General features: G+C 40.4%; 1 pseudogene; it reads left to right on the forward strand.

Moving 5' to 3' along the window:
• The first annotated feature begins 8,486 nt into the window (after window positions 1-8,486).
• On the forward strand, window positions 8,487-8,904 carry LOC134734688 (high mobility group nucleosome-binding domain-containing protein 3-like; annotated as a pseudogene).
• The last annotated feature ends 362 nt before the right edge of the window (window positions 8,905-9,266 follow it).

Consider the following 9,266-nt stretch of genomic DNA (forward strand, 5'->3'; position numbering starts at 1 on the left):
ATGTTGATCCTGTTTTCATGTTTGTTGGCTGCATGAATGTCTTATTTTGAGAAGTGTCTGTTCATGTCCTTTGCCCACTTTTTAGTGGGGTTGTTTTCTTCTAGTAAATTTGTTTAAGTTCCCTGTAGACTCTGGATATTAGACCTTTGTCAGATGCATAGATTGCAAAATTTTTCACCCCCTCTGTAGGTTTTCTGTTCACTCCGATGATAGTTTCTTTGATAGATGGGATAAAGAAAATGTTAGTACATAACACTTTGGAATATTATGCAGTCATAAGATGGAAGGAACGAGATCATGTCCTTTGCAGGGACATGGATGGAGCAGGAAGCCATTATCCTCAGCAAACTGATGCAGGAACAAAAAATCAAACACCACATGTTCTCACTTATAAGTGGGAGCTAAATGATGAGAACACATGGGCACATAGAGGGGAACAACACACACTGGGGTCTGGCAGAGCAGAGAGGGATAGCATCGGGAAGAATTACTGATGGATGCTGGGGCTTAATACCTAGGTGATGGGTTGATCTGTGCAGCAAATCACCATGGCACATGCTTACCTGTGTAACAAACCTGCACATCCTGCACATGTACCCCAGGAAATGAAAGTTGATGAAAAAAAAAAAAAGACTTGTTGAGGGCTTACCCTGCCATGTGTCAGGCACTTTTAAATATATGGACTTAGCTATTCTCACAACTACCCATGAGGAAATACCATTATTTTCTCCACTTTAGAGATGAGATAATTAACGCATGTGCCTTGATCAAGGACACATCTCTTATAAGGTACACAGCCGAGGTTTGAACTTAGGTAAGCTTGCTCCCAAGCACACAGTCCTAACCACCAAACTTTACTAACATGAGCTGCCCTAAATCACTGAAAATAGTCCATAGAAGCTATTCCACAATCATACATATTTGTATAGTATATAGGTGTATATGCATATATAGTTTGCAAAAGGTATATATTGTGTATGTTTTGCATATAGATATACAATTTATAGATATAATTTACATATAAATTTGCACATATAGACATACACTTTCATATAGATGTCTGTATGGTAATTTGCATGTAGAAGAGGGTCTAGAGGAATTAAATAACAGTGGTTATTTCTGGTATTGGGTTTTAAAAATATTAATCTCTTTGCTTGTGTCTTTTTTGATTTCTCTGTGATAAATATATGATGGTTCATAGCTAATTTTTCTTACTTTAAAAAAGGATTTATATTTCTTTATTTAGGAAATTTAAAAATATGCATTGACTGAGTTCCTGCTTGCTCAGTACAAAGTTATACAAACCCTGAGAAAAACCTTGGGTCGGACATAGACCAATGGAACAGAACAGTGAACTCAGAGATAAGTTTACATATTTACAGCCAGTTGATTTTTCAGCAAAGTTACCAAGAACATACACTAGGGAAAGGACACCCTCTTCCATAAATAGTGCTGGGAAACCTGGATAACCATTTACAGAAGACTGAAACTAGACCCCTATTTTTACCATATATGAAAATCAACTCAAACTGGATTAAAGACTTGAACATAAAACTCAAAGCTATAAAACTACTGAAAGAAAACAGGGAAAATATTTCAGGACATTGGTCTGAACAAAGATGTTATGGTTAAGACTTCAAAAGCACAAGCAACTAAATCAAAAATAGGCAAATGGAACTATATTAAACTAAAAAGCTTCCGTGCAGCAAAGGAAACAAAAGAGTAAAGAGACAACCCGTAAAAGGGGAGAAAATATTTGCAAACTGTTCACTGACAAGGGACTAATATCCAAAGCATACAAGGAACTCAACTCAACAACAAACAAATAATCCTATTAAAAGTGGGCAAAGGATCTGAATAGACATTCCTCAAAAAGAGACAGACAAATGGCTGACAGCTATATGAAAAAATGCCCAACATCACTAGTCATCAGGGAAATGAAAATCAAAACCACAATGAGATATCATTTTACCCCAGTTAAAAGGACTGTTAGACAAAAAATAACAAATGCTGGTGAGGATGTGGAGAAAAGGGAACTCTTATACACTGTTGGTGGGAATGTAAATTAGTACAACCATTATGGAAAACAGTATGAAGTTTTCTCAAAAAACTAAAAATAGAACTACCATATAATTTAGCAGTCCCACTACCCAGGATGTATCTAAAGGAAAGGAAATCAGTATATCAAAGGGATACCTGCAACTGCATGTTTATTGCCACACTATTCACAGTAGCCAAGACATGGAATCAACCTAAATGTCCATCAACAAATGAATGGATAATGACCATGTGTGTATATACAAAATGAAATACTATTCAGCCCAAAAAAGAATGAAATCCTGTCATTCACAGCAACATGGATGAGCCTGGAGGACATTACATCAAGTGAAATGTCGGGAACACAAAGATAAAGACCACATGTTCTTTTTCGCATGTGGGGATAAAAATAAATTGATCCCATGGAAGGAGAGAGTAGAATTGGGGGCATTAGGGGTTGGAAAGAGTAGAGGGGAGGGGAGGATTGGGAGAGGTTGCTTAACAGATACAAAATTACAGCTAGATAGGAGGGGTGAATTTTAATGTTCCACAGCAGCAGACTCCAGCATTTTGGCACCAGGGACTGTTTTGTGGAAGACAATTTTTCCAAGGTCCTCAGGGGCTGAGGGGATGGTTTTGGGATGAAACTGTTCCACCTCAGATCATCAGGCCTTAGCTTCTCACAAGAATCATGCAACCTAGATCCCTTGCATGTGCAGTTCACAATAGTGTTCGACAGGAGGCGGAGCTCAGGCAGTAATGCTCACTCTGCTGCTGCTCACCTCCTCCTGTGTGGCCTGTTTCCTAACAGACCATGGACTTGGGTACCCTTGTTCTATAGCATTGTATGGTGAATATAGTCAGCGATAATTTATTGTCTATGTTCTAAAAGCTAGAAGAGAGGATTCTGAATGTTCCTAACACAAATAAGTGACAATTGTTTGAGGTGATGGATATGTTAATTACTGTAATTTGATCATTATGCATTGTGTATATGTATCAGAATATTACTCTATGCCCCATAAATACATACAATTATTATGTATCAACTAAAAATAAGAGGAAAAAAATCCAAAACAAACACAAAAAATCCTGGGTCTGGAATACCACCTGGCTCTCTGGTTACCTAACTGATTTACTTTTCTTTTCCAAACAGAAGACCAGAGAATTCCAAAAGTGTGTGTTACTATTTTGGCACCCAGGACACCTCTCCAAAAAGTATTCCTCTTTTTGTCACTTTGTAGTATCAGCTCTTTTCCAGAGAATCCCTAGATAAACCAGAACCAGTGTCTTCTCTGCTTTTCACCCAGAGCCATGGGCTCATAACCACCTGATAGTACCATGGAATGGGGAACCTCTCCCCTGGAGGGTGTTTAGTGCTGTGAGAAGGTCTAGATGCCCCTTTCAGCCATGATGGGTAGGAGGTGATGCTGCCTTGAAAGTTTAGCCTTGTCTGAGCTCCTGAAGGAAGCACTAAACATGGAAAGGAACAACCGGTACCAGCCACTGCAAAAACATGCCAAATTTTAAAGACCATCGAGGCTAGGAAGAAACTGCATCAACTAACGAGCAAAATAACCAAGTAACATCATAATGACAGGATCAAATTCACACATAGCAATATTAACTGTAAATGTAAATGGGCTAAATGCTCCAATTAAAAGACACAGACTGGCAAACTGGATAAGGAGTCAAGAACCATCAGTGTGCTGTATTCAGGAAAACCATCTCACGTGCAGAGACACACATAGACTCAAAATAAAGGGATGGAGGAAGATCTATCAAGCAAATGGAAAACAAAAAAAGGCAGGAGTAGCAATCCTAGTCTCTGATAAAATAGACTTTAAACCAACAAAGATCAAAAGAGACAAAGAAGGCCACTACATAACGGTAAAGGGATCAATTCAACAAGAAGAGCTAACTATCCTAAATATACATTCACCCAACACAGGAGCACCCAGATTCATAAAGCAAGTCCTGAGTGACCTACAAAGGGACTTAAACTCCCACACAACAATAATGGGAGATTTTAACACCCCACTGTCAACATCAGACAGATCAACGAGACAGAAAGTTAACAAGGATATCCAGGAATTGAACTCAGCTCTGCACAAAGTGGACCTAATAGACATCTACAGAACTCTCCACCCCAAATCAACAGAATATACATTTTTTTCAGCACCACACCACACCTATTCCAAAATTGACCACATAGTTGGAAGTAAAGCTCTCCTCAGCAAATGTAAAAGAACAGAAATTATAACAAACTGTCTCTCAGACAACAGTGCAATCAAACTAGAACTCAGGATTAAGAAACTCACGCAAAACCACTCAACTACATGGAAACTGAACAATCTGCTCCTGAATGACTACTGGGTACACAATGAAATGAAGGCAGAAATAAAGATGTTCTTTGAAACCAACGAGAACAAAGACACAACATACCAGAATCTCTGGGACACATTCAAAGCAGTGTATAGAGGGAAATTTATAACACTAAATGCCCACAAGAGAAAGCAGGAAGGATCCAAAATTGACACCCTAACATCACAATTAGAAGAACTAGAAAAGCAAGAGCAAACACATTCAAAAGCTAGCAGAAGGCAAGAAATAACTAAAATCAGAGCAGAACTGAAGGAAATAGAGACACAAAAAACCCTTCAAAAAATTAATGAATCCAGGAGCTGGTTTTTTTTGAAAAGATCAACAAAATTGATAGACCGCTAGCAAGACTAATAAAGAAGAAAAGAGAGAAGAATGAAATAGATGCAATAAAAAACGAAAAAGGGATTATCACCACCAATCCCACAGAAATACAATCTACCATCAGAGAATACTACAAACACCTCTACGCAAATAAACTAGAAAATCTAGAAGAAATGGATAAACTCCTCGACAAATACACCCTCCCAAGACTAAACCAGGAAGAAGTTGAATCTCTGAATAGACCAATAACAGGCTCTGAAATTGTGGCAATAATCAATAGCTTACCAACCAAAAAGAGTCCAGGACCTGATGGATTCACAGCCGAATTCTACCAGAGGTACAAGGAGGAACTGGTACCATTCCTTCTGAAACTATTCCAATCGATAGAAAAAGAGGGGATCCTCCCTAACACATTTTATGAGGCCAGCATCGTCCTGATACCAAAGCCTGGCAGAGACATAACCAAAAAGGAGAATTTCAGACCAATATCCTTGATGAACATTGATGAAAAATCCTCAATAAAATACTGGCAAACCGAATCCAGAAGCACATCAAAAAGTTTATACACCATGATCAAGTGGGCTTCATCCCTGGGATGCAAGGCTGGTTCAACATACGCAAATCAATAAATGTAATCCAGCATATAAACAGAACCAAAGACAAAAGCCACATGATTATCTCAATAGATGCAGAAAAGGCCTTTGACAAAATTCAACAACCTTCATGCTAAAAACTCTCAATAAATTAGGTATTGATGGGACATATCTCGAAATAATAAGAGCTATCTATGACAAACCCACAGCCAATATCATACTGAATGGGCAAAAACTGGAAGCATTCCCTTTGAAAACTGGCACAAGATGGGGATGCCCTCTCTCACCACTCCTATTCAACATAGTGCTGGAAGTTCTGGCCAGGGCAATCAGGCAGGAGAAGGAAATAAAGGGTATTCAATTAGGAAAAGAGGAAGTCCAATTGTCCCTGTTTGCAGATGACATGATTGTATATCTAGCAAACCCCATTGTCTCAGCCCAAAATCTCCTTAAGCTGATTAGCAACTTCAGCAAAGTCTCAGGATACAAAATCAATGTACAAAAATCACAAGTGTTCTTGTACACCAATCACAGACAAACAGAGAGCCAAATCATGAGTGAACACCCATTCACAATTGCTTCAAAGAGAATGAAATACCTAGGAATCCAAGTTACAAGGGATGTGAAGGACCTCTTCAAGGAGAACTACAAACCACTGCTCAATGAAATAAAAGAGGATACAAACAAATGGAAGAACATTCCATGCTTATGGGTTGGAAGAATCAATATCGTGAAAATGGCCATACTGCCCAAGGTAATTTATAGATTCAATGCCATCCCCATCAAGCTACCAATGACTTTCTTCACAGAATTGGAAAAAACTACTTAAAAGTTCATATGGAACCAAAAAAGAGCCCGCATCGCCAAGTCAATCCTAAGCCAAAAGAACAAAGCTGGAGGCATCACACTACCTGACTTCAAACTATACTACAAGGCTACAGTAACCAAAACAGCACGGTACTGGTACCACAACAGAGACATAGATCAATGGAACAGAACAGAGCCTTCAGAAATGATGCCGCATATCTACAACTATCTGATCTTTGACAAACCTGACAAAAACAAGCAATGGGGAAAGGATTCCCTATTTAATAAATGGTGCTGGGAAAACTGGCTAGCCATATGTAGAAAGCTGAAACTGGATCCTTTCTTTACACCTTATACAAAAATTAATTCAAGATGGATTAAAGACTTACATGTTAGACCTAAAACCATAAAAAACCCTAGAAGACAGCCTAGGCAATACCATTCAGGACATAGGCATGGGCAAGGACTTCATGTCTAAAACACCAAAAGCAATGGCAACAAAAGCCAAAATTGACAAATGGGATCTAATTAAACTAAAGAGCTTATGCACAGCAAAAGAAACTACCATCAGAGTGAGCAGGCAACCTACAGAATGGGAGAAAATTTTTGCAACCTACTCATCTGACAAAGGGCTAATATCCAGAATCTACAATGAACTCAAACAAATTTACAAGAAAAAAACAAACAACCCCATCAAAAAGTGGGCGAAGGACATGAAAAGACACTTCTCAAAAGAAGACATTTATGCAGCCAAAAAACACATGAAAAAATGCTCATCATCACTGGCCATCAGAGAAATGCAAATCAAAACCACAATGAGATACCATCTCACACCAGTTAGAATGGCCATCATTAAAAAGTCAGGAAACAACAGGTGCTGGAGAGGATGTGGAGAAATAGGAACACTTTTACACTGTTGGTGGGACTGTAAACTAGTTCAACCATTGTGGAAGTCAGTGTGGCGATTCCTCAAGGATCTTGAACTAGAAATACCATTTGACCCAGCCATCCCATTACTGGGTATATACCCAAAGGACTATAAATCATGCTGCTATAAAGACACATGTACACGTATGTTTTTTGCGGCACTATTCACAATAGCAAAGACTTGGAACCAACCCAAATGTCCAATAAGGATAGACTGGATTAAGAAAATGTGGCACATATACACCATGGAATACTATGCAGCCATAAAAAATGATGAGTTCATGTCCTTTGTAGGGACATGGATGAAACTGGAAATCTATCATTCTCAGTAAACTATCGCAAGGACAAAAAACCAAACACCGCATGTTCTCACTCATAGGTGGCAATTGAACAATGAGAACTCATGGACACAGGAAGGGGAACATCACACTCCGGGGACTGTTGTGGGGTGGGGGGAGGGGGGAGGGACAGCATTAGGAGATATACCTAATGCTAAATGACGAGTTAGTGGGTGCAGCACACCAACACAGCACATGGATACATATGTAACAAACCTGCACATTGTGCACATGTACCCTAAAACCTAAAGTATAATAATAAAAAAAAAGAAAGTTTAGCCTTGTCTGTTCCAACAGGCCCACAGCCTCACCCTCATCCCCTCTAAAAGAACTGGGCCTTGTGGATCTGTAAGCCTCTGACCACTCATGCAGACCCTAGGGGCAAAGCCTTGGTCTCAGGGCTCCTAGGAGAAGTGCACAGACCATCACTTTCTGCCTTGAGGAGGGAGAGCCACAGGATGTTGACCTCCCTGCCTCTCTGTAGGGACTGCTCCAGAAATGTGCTTTCCCAGGTGGGATAATCAGGACATCCTCACACAATGTGCCAAGGCCCTGGAAATGATGTAGATGTATAGTTGCTGGAAGACAGTTCAGTAGGAGTGGCTCCATGAAGGACACTCCTTAAACACACACACACACTCACGCACACGCAAACACACACACACACTCAGCCCCAAGGCTCAGAGCAGCCTGGGGCTGCTCTCACTACTGGTAGCTTCACTACTGAGGGTTCAGGGCCACTTACTCTGGGTGCTGCTGTGCCCAAGAGCACACCACTGAGCCCGTTCCCACGTCTGATGCCACTTTCCTTCCTATTCCAGGAAAATCACATTTACTACCGGAGCTCCTTTAAAGGTATTAGTTGTAACTGCCACCAGGGGACAGCAGCACAGTATACTTGCCATCTGTGCAGACTGGGAAGCTACCTGGTGAAAGAGGTTTTCTGGGCCTTTGAAGTGAGGCTTCAGCCCTGAGTGTCCCTGAGGACAGGGCCATTTTACACACTGTGACCAATCCAATGTGACTGGGACTTACAAGCTCTGCAAGAGCCAACAAAAATATTTGAATCAAACATAAATAGATAGGGGCTATGCCATGCCCTGTGCGTGAGCAGCTGCAGCGGCAGAGGCAGCATCCAGAGGCGGCGCCAGCAGTTCCAGCCCGTTGCTTTACTTTTTGCTGCACCGACATAGCCACTATGCAGAAGAGAAAGTCTCCAGAGAATACAGAGGGCAAAGATGGCTCCAAAGTAACTAAACAGGAGCCCACAAGATGGTCTCCCAGATTGTCAGCAAAACCTCCTCCACCAAAACCTGGACCCAAACCAAGAAAAACATCTGCTAAGAAAGAACCTGGAGCAAAGGTTAGCAGAGGTGCTAAAGAGAAGAAAGGAAAAGTAGGAAGCTGGAAAGGAAGGTACTGCACCATCTGAAAATGATGAAACTAAAGCTGAAGAGGCACAGAAAACTGAATCTGTAGATAACTAGGGAGAATAAATTGTCATGAAAAACAGGTTAATTTTATGTATCTCTTAGGTCAACTTTTAAAAGCTGTTTTTACTAAGTATTTTCTAAATGCTAATTTTTTAGGACTCTACTAGTTGGCATACAAAAATATGTTAAGGATGGACATTTTACCCTGTCATAATCATGCTTTTTGGACATTTCCATCATCCTCAAGTAAGATAACTATCAGTTTAATATTGGAAGCTGTGTGTAAGATTGATTCAGCGTTCCATGCACTTGCTTTAAAATTTAGTCCTGTGTAGGCCGGGCGCGGTGGCTCACGCTTGTAATCCCAGCACTTTGGGAGGCCGAGGCGGGCGGATCACGAGGTCAGGAGATCGAGACCACGGTGA

Source organism: Symphalangus syndactylus, chromosome 12 (genome assembly GCF_028878055.3).
Source record: "Symphalangus syndactylus isolate Jambi chromosome 12, NHGRI_mSymSyn1-v2.1_pri, whole genome shotgun sequence".
Taxonomy (NCBI): Eukaryota; Metazoa; Chordata; class Mammalia; order Primates; family Hylobatidae; genus Symphalangus; species Symphalangus syndactylus.